This window comes from Rhododendron vialii, chromosome 8a, assembly GCF_030253575.1.
Source record: "Rhododendron vialii isolate Sample 1 chromosome 8a, ASM3025357v1".
Taxonomy (NCBI): Eukaryota; Viridiplantae; Streptophyta; class Magnoliopsida; order Ericales; family Ericaceae; genus Rhododendron; species Rhododendron vialii.
In genome coordinates, this window is record NC_080564.1 from 19,213,039 (window position 1) to 19,226,557 (window position 13,519).

Here is a 13,519-nt window from a genome sequence, read left to right on the forward strand (position 1 = left end):
CGGGTAGGAAAAGCGGTTATAAAGGGAAATATGAAGCAAAATTAAGTTTTACGCAATATATTACCTGCTAGATTTGGTATGGTGGGATTTGGTGTATTTATTTACTCTAGCTTATAAGTTTCATGTATTCTTTGCCAAGCCAAAAAAAAAAAAAAAGTATGATAGGATATATATTTAATCTATAGAAGACACACTATCATCTCTCTGTAATTCAAAAGCGATAATGATAATAGTAGGGAAATGATATTGGCACTCCAAAAATTGTTGCAGGCACTCCAAAATCAGTGTAATTCCAAAGCCATTTTCTTTTGTTTTTGGAGTGCCTGCATCAATTTTTGGAGTGCCAATATCATTTCCCTAATAGTATCACTTGAAGTGCAGCTTAAAGATGTTCTTTTAATAAACACAAGCTAGCTATCATTCATCTCTTGATACGCCAATCAATTTTGAAAACCCTTTTTTTCTTAATACGTGATATTGAGCTCCATGTGTTAAGAAAGCCATATTTTTCCTGCCTATAAAAGGGGAAAAAAATACACCTCACATACATAACCATCTCTAGCAAGTCGAAAAAACACAACGATTCAAAAAAGCACGACGGAAAGAATCCACTCACATTTATATATATAAGATCCAAACACATGCATACAACCACACTCTTTTTTTCTTCCAAATGTCAAAAACATCAAAACGCCCCAAAAATATGCACAATCAAGCCAAAATAATGCCAGCTTATTTCAACAACAGCTTTTTTGGGGTGTACGGTGTTCGTTGCAGCCACTAATGATGGAGAGCGAGGTAAATGATGGCAAGAAACTGAAAGCCAAAAAAATGGGAAAAGAAAAAGAAACCATCTCTCTCGTCACACACACAGATACATACAAACATACATACATACATATACATACATACATATATATATATATATATATATATATATATATATATATATATGCGAAAACATAAATAGTTCAGATTCAGTTATCAGGAACACACACAACCATACCAAAGCTGAAATCGTAAACCAACAAGAGTAGATCGAACCTGCGCATGATAATGGTTGTGATTGACCGTACCAAAGCTGAAATCGTAAACCAACAATAGTAGATTGAACCTGCGCATGATAATGACTGTGATTGTGGCCGGAGATTTGAACTATGCCAGAATCGAGTCATTGTGCATCAATTTGAGAGAGAGAGAGAGAGAGAGAGAGAGAGAGAGAGAGAGAGGCAAAAAATCTTCATGCCTAAAGGACGACATTATATTATTATAAGTGCAGGACCTGAAAAGACGAAATTGTCTTGGAGGGCATAACCAGGAGCTCTCCAATTGGTGGGGCAAAATTGAAAAAATTGGCAAAAATTGGCAACCCATCCAATTTGGCTTCAATTCTCTTTTATTTAAAGGGAAAAAATAAGGAATGGGATGATAAAAAAAAGAAGAAGGCTAATGAATGGGAAGGTTAGGTGCATATTTATGGGATGGTGGGGACCTTCCGTGGATAATGGAATAGTTTCCTAATAGTACGGAGTATCTCGTAAAATTCCTAATTTTCGTGAAAACAGGACTTCCCCCAAATATTTTGATACGGTAGTTATGGGATATAATTCCTCTAAATTTAATTAACTAAAAAAAAGGTAGTAATACAATTATTAAGGGTGAAATGGGTATTATTTAAATTTCAAGATGACAACATAAGTTTTTAAACCTGCTAGGATTAGGACTTAAGTATATCTACTGGACAGGACTCCTATTTAAGTTCCCCTAGAGTTTTTTCTTTTAATTTTTTTTGCAATAAAACTATGGGTACATCATTTGGTGAACACCAAATGTACACCACATTTTGTGGGACCCACTTCGATGTTCTATACAACTGATCGGAGCCGCTCAATTTGTTTACATTTTTTTTAACGATTACAGCAAAAAAATCAACTCAGCCATATAGACTTTTTTTTTTTTTGGATCAAGTCAAATCTTATAAAGCTCAAAGCAATCAAGAACAAAAGGACCAAGTCTAAGTACAGCTTCTACAACACAAGAAAGCTAAAAGAACCCAAAATCTTATACATCCCCAAAACAACGGGGGGAGAAAAATTTTCCTTCTAATTTTCCAACTAGTAGCAATGTCATGGTTTTGGGGAGAAGCTTTGACTCCTCTCCAGGAACTGATACAAGCACGAACACGTTGTAAAGAAGAACAATCCTGACTTTGGTTCTAAAAGACTCTACTATTATGCTCCCTCCAAAGCCAATAGATTGTAGCAACCAAAGACAATTTTAAAACCGTATGCACCATAGCATTCCCCTTGTGAAATTGCTTAGCCCGGCTGATCAGCACATTTTGCAACACTAGTGACCCACTAATAATCCCATTATGAAATAAAATAGTAGACCAAACTTGAGTAGAATAAGCACAAGTGAAAAACAGACGGGAGTGAGATTCATCCTCCCTAGAGCAAAGGACACAGGTAGGATTCAATTGAATGCCCCAAGAAACCAACCTATCTTTGGTTGCTAAACGCTCTAGAGCTGAAACCCACTGGATGAATGCCCACCCTGGGGTATGAAATTTAAACCATATGATCATAGGCCAAGGGAAAATAGGTTGGGTGTCCTAAAAGCCTGCCAAGCAGACTTCACAGTATAAACCCCACTAGCTGTAAGGTTCCAAATGACAGAATTAGTAGAAGTAGGGTCGGGGATGAATGTCACAAGCATTGCTCTAGTGATTTCAAGAATTGAGTGATTCCTTCGTCGTGACCAACACCATCTGTTCATATGAATGATAGAACTACCCTTAGCAGTCAAGGACCTCCCCAAGTTATGAACTACATGCTCACCAAATTTCTTGTAGAGGGGACCTAAAGGATGCCAATAATCGAGCCATAAAAAAGTATTAGCCCCATTCCCAATCTTGTATGTTATCCAAGGCTGCACTTTGTCACGTAACTTCAGCAATTTTCTCATAAAGACTTTATCGATTCTATGCACAATTTGCTGACAAGAAATTGAAGCAAAGAATTGATAAGCTCTTACCGATATTTGAATGAGTTGACTTTTTATAAAGACCCTTTAAAAAAATTGAGTGATTCCGATCATTCGCATGAAACTCTGAAATGGGTCCCACAATAGCATTGCCGTTGGGTTTTTTTTTGGGGTCGGCCCCTACCCATTGGGTGAGCGGACCGCTACTCAATTACTCAATGACGCACTCAGCCGTCCTCTTCCATTCATCAGTGAACCACAAAAAGGCTGCTGAGTGCAGCACACGTGGTTGCCACCTGACTCAGATAATCTTCAGTTTTACTTGCGTGGCTCTTCTCATAATATTTGGCCCAGTATCATGCCGCAACGTGGCATATAATTGCACAGCAGTTATAGAAACATATATAATACTCCTTCCATATCTAAATAAATGTCTAGACAAAAAACCTAAGCATTTAAATAGATGCATTCTTTTGGTTCAAAACTTTTGAAAAAAATTGAAAAAAAATACCTTCGGGCCAAAATGAGTAATTTTTATGTTGGGTGGAACACAACCTCTCAAGTGGGAAGATGAGTTTCCACTCAGCATGCTATGACTGTTGAGGTAGGTGGGAAAACGATTTTATATAGCGAAAAGTCTGAGGTTCCCGACGGGAAATCCCGACCGGATTTCCGACGGCCCGTCGGGCCCATTCCGGCCATTGGATGGTTGATCCAAGCCGTTCAAAAATTCTATAAAAAAAAACTGAGTGGGCCAGCGCGAGAATCAACGGCATCTGACGTGCGTAGGTGGCCGATCCAAGCACTCCATTTTTGTGTGTATAACACTTCAAAATAGAGTGTTTTTTTTTTTTAGAATTTTTGGATGGCTCGAATTAGCCGTCCGATGGCCGGAGTGGGCCCGGCGGGCCGTTGGGAATCCTGTCGGGATTCCCCCGTCGGGAACTGTAGCGCTGCTCTTTATATAGTACTGTAGTAGTATATGAAAGAGAGGTGCTAGGGACATATCAGGTGTGTACACCTCAGCCACACCCATCTCACATACAGGTGGGGCCCGTTTTAGTGGGTTCCATCTGTATGTGAGAGGAGTGTGGCACACCTAATGTGTCTCTATCATTTTTGTATATATGAAACTATATTTTTGTTTTTACACCTTTTCGATGTTGTGATCGACAATTCTATGGTTATTACGTGCATGTTTTGGTTACCGTTCTAGTTTATTTTTATTTTTATTTTTTGTTTACGGCGTTACCGTTAGAGAGAGAGAGAGATTTTTCCTTGGAATTGTTTTATAATGAAAAACAAAGTTAATTTTATATATAAGAGATATATTCTTTGTAAGTTTTTTGTTTGCAAGAGTTACAGAAAATGATCGGACGGCTACAGGGGTGGTTTGCATTTATAATTCTCAGAATTTTAAAAAGCGATTATATATATTGCGTTATGAAGATTCTAAAAAATCTAGATATACACAAAAGTTCTACTAAAATCGTATATACATGTTCACAAATTTAAAAAGCAAGCAAATAAATTCAAAGAAAACACAAAAAAAATATCGTGTTCATGATAATCTCTTCCAAAAACACATGCATTTAATTAAGCAAAACTACATTTGACTTGATTTTCGTACAACGCATACTGGCATACGTTATACGATCGTATTGGTCCGATCATTCTCCTTCACTAAATAATCAATGCAGTCACCCTTTGTTTTTGTTTTTTTCTTCTGAAGTAGACTTTTTTTTTTTTTTTTTAATATAGATTTTCAAATAAGTATTTTAAACTCCGTTTGACTCAATTTTTCTCTGATAACGCGGAATTAGTAGGGAAATTTGTATAGGCTTAATCACACCTGTTTTCGAAAGAGTCAAACTTGCATTTTCAAAAGGTCGAACCTGAACTGCGCTTAACTTGATTAGTATTTTTTTTGAAAAGATAAACATAGACAACCATGCTCGAGTTGGGTCAACTCTTAGGGAAAACAATTACCAAAAAGGAAAAACTCCTAGGGAAAACCCCCTTCTTATTTTCCAAATATATATCACATTCCCATTAGTAAAACACTAACTCCAACGCGGGACTAGATCAAGAAATCATATTTCCAAAATCAAGTCAGAGTACCTTATTTAAACAAATAAATAAATCAAATCATAAACAGATTTCCTTCTTTCAAACGCATGCAAATATACCCACGAATTCTGACCGAAATCCAGCCTGTGAGGCTGTGAGCTCTGTTTTGCTTTTTTTTTTTTTTTTTTTACACGGCAAGAGAAATTTTATTAATTTTTGAAAAGGATACAAAGATTAAAAGGACAAAGGCATGCAAAAGCAAAAGCAATTCAGGACTCGAAGAAAAGCGTTGACAAGACACCAAGAAAGAAAAGAAGCACCAAAAGCCCAGCTAACAACAAAAAACCCAACCACTCAACCCCGCAACTAAAGCGAAGAACGGAAACACCAGGCGAACAACACAAAGCAAACTCACACCAGTAACAACAGACAACCTCTGTTTTGCTTCTTAAAGAATATTATGCAATCTTCAAGAAAGTTAAATTTACAAGATATATAGTACTCTTGCAAAATTATAGGAAGCCACCAAACCCAGTTTGTATGAAGTGAGGCGTGAACCAGTGTATTTTTCTTCGCTGATAACAAAAATCATATTTTATGTTTATATATTGCTACAGGGTTAATCTAAGTATGTGTATATATACATAGTCATTATTTTATTTTACACGTGTGACCAAAAAATTAATAACTAGAACTATAGTTTCCTCCGCACACATATTTAGTTTAAGGTTATTTTTCATTCCAAGGATTCGCAGAGGCCCAATCTATAAGATTGAACTTTTCCAAGTAAACCCGAAAAACTAGTACAATTAAAGAGAATATTTGGAATTGTGCAAGGACCCAGGCCCCTCCTAGCACCCCCTTCCATCCGCTCAGGGATACATAGGAAATCAAGGATATTTTTTTTATTTTTTTTGCCAAAAGGTTATTGATCCCATTGATAATAACGAACCGAATACAATTAGAAAGAGCATCCATCCTTTTGAAGAGGGCTGGATAGCCAAACCGGTGGGTAATCTTCCCAAGTGAAAACGCGTACACCTCAAAAACCATTCGTAGCTAAACAATGTGGTACGAAGCCATCAAGGATTTACTCGGTCAAAATCTTTCAAAACAGTAATACGCATAACCACAAAGCAGTAGAATTCAAAATACTTACATCACTTTTAATTCAAAAAATAAGTATATTAATTTTAATTAGTGGAACACGCCCCAAGTGAGGAGTGTATTTATTTACAAGAAATTAAATAGGGTCAAATATCATTTTCCGTCCAATAGATAACAATCCAAGAAATAGCTCGATAAAGGGAAAAATGAATAAGCCAACAATTAAAGTACTATACTATCTTTTGTTGAAAACAAAAGTTAGGGAATACATGCAATTAATCAATTCTTGCTAATTTTGAAAAATACTCTATTTGATTTCCTAAACAGACTTCCACCTGGGAGTGGACATTGCATATATAGGCGGCCAACTATGACACGTTTCAAATTTCATATCCCGATCCATTAATTTTTATGAGAGATATTCGAGTTATAATCTAGTACTTGTGAAGCATAAACATAATCCAGAAAAACATTACGGATTTTGCAATCCATCTTTATTTATTTTATTTTGAATTCAAGTAGAATCTAGAATTTTCGGCTGATTTGGAAGTTTTATATATATATATATAAAGGGAATTAACTCCATTATTTTTCGGTGGGTTTATTTTGGAGGCTAGGGATTATTTATTGGTTAGTTACTTTCTTCCCCTGGTTAAGGATTGAGTCTGAGATTTTAACATTGACTAATGAGAATCACACAACCACGATTGGATCTTTGTAATTTATTCCAATGTTTACGTATAGATTACCAATATTTTGAATTTGCATGGGTTAATGGCTACAACGCGTTAAATTAATTTACCTTTTTATAATTGTAACGTGGTTGGAAATACAATTAATTCAGAGTAAGGCAAAATTTCCCTTGCGTGATGTTTAATTAATTAATTAATTAATTGTTTTTTTAACCTGATGATTACGACTTGTCCTCTCATTCAACACCACATGCATAGTAAAGTAAAGTAACCTATTAATCTCGTTTGCCTAACCAACATGTATACGTATCAATAGTTAATTGCCAAAAAAAATCTCGTTTACCTACATAAATTTGTGTCCTATAATTTTGTGTGGGCAAAATAGTATTCCATCGTCTCTTTCTAAGTGTCCAATTTCGTAATTTCAACTTATTAAATCATTACATCTTTCACATCAATTTTTTTTGTCCATTTTCAAAAATTATCCTCCACTTTTACCCATTAACTATTCCAAATGACAGAATAATAATTGCAACACATTTTTACCCATTAACTTTTCAAAATGAACACTTCATAAAGAACAATTCAAAATGAAATACTGGACTATTATTTGGGAAGGGACAAAGTACTACTCCCTCCGTCCCTTTTTAAATGTCCCGCTTCGTAACTCCAACTTATTAAAGAAAACATCATCGTTATACATTTCACATCAACTTTTACCTCCATTTTCCCTATTTACCCTCTATGAAGATATCATCATTACACTTTTACTTATTAACTTTTCAAAATGGAATCTATTTTAGGAGAAAATGGAAAATATACTAACTTTTACCTACTAATTTTACAAAATGGGCACTTATTAAGGGACAACCCAAAATAAAATAATAGACTTTAAAAAGGAGACGAAGGGAGTAGTTAATTGTAAGAGTGCATCTATACGAATTGTTAGGAATGACCAGAGATTATATGATAATAAGTTATTCTAAATAGAAGTGCTAATCGAGTCAAATAAGTCAAACACAATATTGCTCGGGCTTGGCTTGATATCTTTTTACACCAGCTCAAGATCGACTTGAGAGTGAGAATTTTCTGGGACTAAATGTTCAAGTTTGACTCACATTTTTACTATTATGATCATGATAAGCTTGGCCAAACTCTTGAAATGTGCAAGTTGGTCTTGAGCTTTCAAGACTGAGTTAATCCCGTTAATATCCAAAATGAAAAAATTGAAAAAAAGAAAGAAGAAGCTTTTTTTTTTTTTGTCAATCAATAGAAAAGATCATTTTTTATATCAGATATGAGGTAAAAAGTACAAACAGAGGACAATACATCAATTGTGAGAGTCCACGAGACAACCAAGCTCAACAACTCAACTAATACAAGAAATAAGCACATTATAAGGTAAAATAAAAAAAAGAAAGAAAAGCTCTTTAAGGGAAGGACACCCATACGCAGGTGGAAAGACTCGATATTCTGACCTTCTAATAAGATACAAGAGTTTTGACCAAGTGAACTAACCCCAGCTGGTTGAAAGAAGACGAAGCTGTACGCCGCTATTTTTGTACAAAATTGAATGTTCTACTTTCCATTGTGTTGGTAACTTTTCACCACTAATTTTAACATTTGGCGGCATGCATGCACTCTCTGACCAAATACATAAACAATAATCAAGCGCTAATTTAACGCCAAACAAGCATTAATCTAGGATTTGATGGAGCTCTACATTACAGTAAGCACTCGCTGAAAAAATTTTCAAATCGGATAAGGTGGAGAATATGAAAGTAAAAGTTCTAATGAAAGGAATGTCTATCTTTATGCTATAATTCCTTTAGTAGTTCACGCCTATCTTTACTATGGCCCCATTTGTTAATCGGATTCGGTCTTCAGATTGGACTTACAGTCCCTCCGGACTGTGAATTTCTTGTTTCGTACTTCTTCCATCCCGATTTGTTTGTTTCTTTTCACTATTTGGGACATTTTACAAAATTGTCTATATGTTTTAATTTATAATATTTTTTATATGCAATATGGATCTTATTTGATAGATCTCAATTAGATCTAAAATATGATGTTTTCGAAATTATGTAAAACATTATAGATTGTGAGATATAGACAATTTTTTAAAATACACGTATGTCGAAATTGGACAAATAAACTGGGACAGAGGGAGTAACATAAATCCCTTCGGACTGTGAATCTTATGGGATGAGCAAGCTCCCTAAATGGGGGTATTAGCAATACCCTCTTGGAGATAGTATTGGTAATCCCATCCCAACCTCTCCTCATTATCAATCCCTTCTCAGTACTAATTTCTTCTATTAATCCAATCCTATTATCTAATCTAATCTCATTTCAAACAAATATACTTATTATCAATCACTTCTTATTAGCAATCGTTTCTCATTATCAATCTCAATCATAATCTCATCTCCTTACGAATCTCATCTACCTATCATTATTATTAAACGGGGCCTATATGTATATACTAAAAAGTCCTTTGTTTAAAACATTCATATGCTCAAGTTTGACTCGAATTTCTAAATAAATAGTAATCACAAAGTGATTTAGCTTGACTTGTATTTTTGGTGAAAGAGTTTGAGCAAGCCCAAAGTCAAGCCAAGATCGAGTCAATTTAAGCTCGAGTTGAGCTGTTTGGTTCATTTGGCTGCCCTCTTCACCAACCCTATAGATAAAAGTTGTACGAGAAATATTTAAGACTTATTTAAGTCACTGGAGTTTTTTTTTTTTTAATATTTGAATGTCCGGGTTAGATTGCGCGTAACTCAACTAATTTCGGGGTCCTGCAGTTAACGACCGAGCAAACATTCTAATAACCCAAAGGTTTGGAATGTTTGATTTTCGTAGGATTTGAACATATGACTTCGTGAAGGATAAACACTTATTAGCCATAAAGTGTGTTGACACAGACATTTTGCACACATATATCGTGCACGGATTACAGTGTGGGACCCACTACGGGTCTAATCATATAACTTTTCAAGGGCCTCAGCAGAAAATCAACTCAATCTGATACCTATATATGCTTGATTCAATCATTTAACTTTTCATTATCCTGAAATTTGAATGAAAAGTTACAGATTGGATCGAGCACCCTGTAGGTATCGAATTGCGCTGATTTTTCATGATAACCTTTGAAAAAATATTAGACATTTAATGAATGGCTTAGGTCGTTTGTATGAGACCTGTAGTGAGCCCCACACAGTGATCTGTGCACGACATGTGTGCAAAACGTATGTGTTTGTAACAGTATTACTTATTAGTTTTCTCATGCCCACTTTATACCCAAACCCCTTGAGGTTATTTAAGTCTCTTAAGTTAATAATAAAAATGGTTAAATACCTAGACACTTCTCGAAGTATACCTCTTTATCTCGCTCACCCCCTCTAAGAATTTCGTTTATAACCAGACCCCTTTATTAAAGTTTTCATTTGGAGGACCTAACTCCGTTGGACAGGAAAAATGAAAAGACCATTTTGCCCTTGTGTATATATATGTCACCCACACACCAACTCATTCACACTTCTCTCTCTGCAAAATTTTTCTTCAAATCCCAAATCCCAAACTCCATTAACCACAACCATTTCTCGAAACCCGATGCCGGCGACCACCATCAAGGCCATTGTTCTCGGCTCTTTGATCGACCAGAAGGATTTGGACATGACATCGATGGTTGATTACATTACAGTAAAACGTCTATTTAGGAATTGGTTGAATTCAACTCTACGATAAGGAATGGATCCAATTAAAAGTAGTAACAGAAGGACTTGAACATGACGTCGACAGTTGATTCGTCCGATTTGGAAAAAATCAGGAAGTAATCAGAGAACTGAAACCAGGAACAGACAGGAAATGCTCTCTCTCTCTCTCTCTCTCTCTCTCTCTCACCTAATAATAATAAAAGAATATTGAAAGAATATGGACACTTTTAAATTTGGACCAATTTGTCCCTTGATTTTGCCCTATTTACCTTCCAGTCCTCAAGCCATAAACTGCCCCACCCCACCGAACCGCACCACCCCACCGAACCGCCATCGCCCCTTTTGGCCACCACCCCGCCCAACGCCACCACTACTGCAGCCACCTCGAAACCCCACCACCGCAACCCCCTCACTCCATCAGCGTTTTTTTTAATAATAAAAGAACATTGAAAGGGTTTGGACACTTTTCAATTAGGACCAATTTGCCCCTTGATTTTGCCCTATTTACCTTCCAGTCCTCAAGCCATGAACTGCCCCGCCCCACCGAACCGCCATCACCCCACCGAACTGCACCACCCCACCGAACCGCCATCACCCCTTTCGGCAACCACCCCGCCTGACGCCACCACTACCGCAGCCACCTCGAAACCCCACCACTGCAACCCCCTCATTCCATCAGCGTTTTAAAAAAAAAAAAAAAACTGCCCCTCACTCCATCAGCAGGAGTGCTGCCAGACGCCACCTCGTGATTTCGGAACCACCACAGCAATCTACGGACACCGTGCAACACTCACTCTAGCTTCGAATCGCGTTTGAGGTAGTTTTCCGGAAGCCCGAAACCTTAATCTCCATTTTAATGGAAATAGGACCAAAACTTAAAATTTGATGTAGATGGTAACCTGAATTTAATTTATTAATTAATGTTTAGTCCAGTTTTCATTAACTTTTAGTTCTATTTGTATTGAAAAGTTTTTGGCAGGCCTTGCATTAAATTGGATGGTTTGATTATTGTGTAGATAAGAAGTTATGGTGGATTGTGGTATTGAAATTCATGTGTACGTGAAGAATTATGTGATTAATAAATTTATCGAAATAATCGTAGTTTATGTAGTAATTATATAATAATTAAATAGGATTTGGATTTAAAATGTAAATGAGGAGATATTTTCTTTTAGCAAAAAAAAAAATAGTTACTACTTATAAGCTAATCTCAAAATATATTATTGGCCATATTAGTCTCATATCACCTCATTATAAAGATCTAATATTAAAAATTTATTGTATTTTGTTTAAAAAAAATATAAAGTTAAGTAAATACTAAATTTAGTAATATGCACTTTCAAATAAAAATTAGTTTGGAAAATCTATGAATAATAATATGGTAGTTAAAGATAATATTTTTAAATAGAAAAATAGTGGAAATATTTTATAAATTCTAAATGTGAGAAATAGACTTAATTTTAAGTGTAGTAATTAATTGTTTGACTAAATATTTATTTTGTGATAATAAAGAAATAGAATAAATGATTTCGAGAATACTATATAAGTTGATATTATCAGTTTGGTAAAACAAAAAGGAAAAATATTATCTTTTAAGATAATGATTTTATTCAAACCGTCGTATGCTTATTTTGACTTATTCGTCAATTAATATTTAATAAATTAAAATATTATTATGTCAGATATTGTATTTGTGAGTTTTGTATGCTGTTGATTGTTACGTGGATTATTGTAATTTGAATTATTACGTAAACGTAGAAATTAGACAATAGGTACCCTGGGGGTATTCGTGGCCAAATTGAAACTAAATAGACGTTAATAAAGTAATTGTCACAAAAGTAATAAGTGATTGGAGATTGTGCGCCGTGTCATGGTTGGAAATTATTGGGAGAAAAAGAATCTCGGTGGAGGAGAATCATAGAAACTATTAAATACAAGATAAATTCATAAAAGGCTACATGTGACTGCGTGTTGAGATTATTGTATAATTTTGTGTTATTTCATTAAAATTGCAAATTGTGGTATATAAAAGCACTTCCACGGGCACGAAATCTTCGTGCTTGCACGATGGGAAAAACCTAGTGTGTATATATATATATGTATGTATGTATATATCTGAGTCGCTCAATGCGATCAGAACGTGATTTAAAAGGTACCCGTGAAAAATCAGCAAAAAAAAAGCCCCCGGAAAGGGAGGTCCGCATTTTACAGGAGTCTCTCTCTCTCTCTCTCTCTCTCTCTCTCTCTCTCTCTCTTTATATATATATACTAGTGATTGCCCGTGCCTAAAGGCACGACACAACACGCCGATAATAAAAAAGAAGGCGCGACACAACACTTTTTTATTACAACTTAAAAAAAATTATCCTTCCCTTCTAGTGATCACAACTTAACAAACCCAAATGGAAAATTTTATAATTTATTTTTTAAAATTCTCTTCCAATAGGATAAATTGAACTAATTTCTTCTAAGAATAGTTTCACAACAAATAATACCACACCATTGAAAAAGTAGGAGCATATATATACCCATATGATATTTCTAATTAACTTATGCACAATCATTCACTAACACTTATCACGATCAACCAATACTTATATCACACTCGTAAACAATATAGTTCAACCAACAACTAATCCAAAAAGAAAGAAAGAATCATTTTAAAACTCCACTTCGATCCTGTAAGTTAACGAATGTTATTTTTTCTTTAAAATTGAAGTAATTCCTGCAACTGAATGTTAGAACTTGAGTTAATTTTTCCCTTTTCAAATCAAAGGAATGCTACAGGCCTACAACTGAGACAATTTATCAAGCACTACTACTTCGAATCATGCATTCAGGAAATAGGTGAAACTACTTGTTACTGAAAAAAAATAAATTTATTCTTTTGTGACTAAAGTTTCTATAATGTTTTTCCATTGTTACCTCAGCTGATGGAAGAAAGTA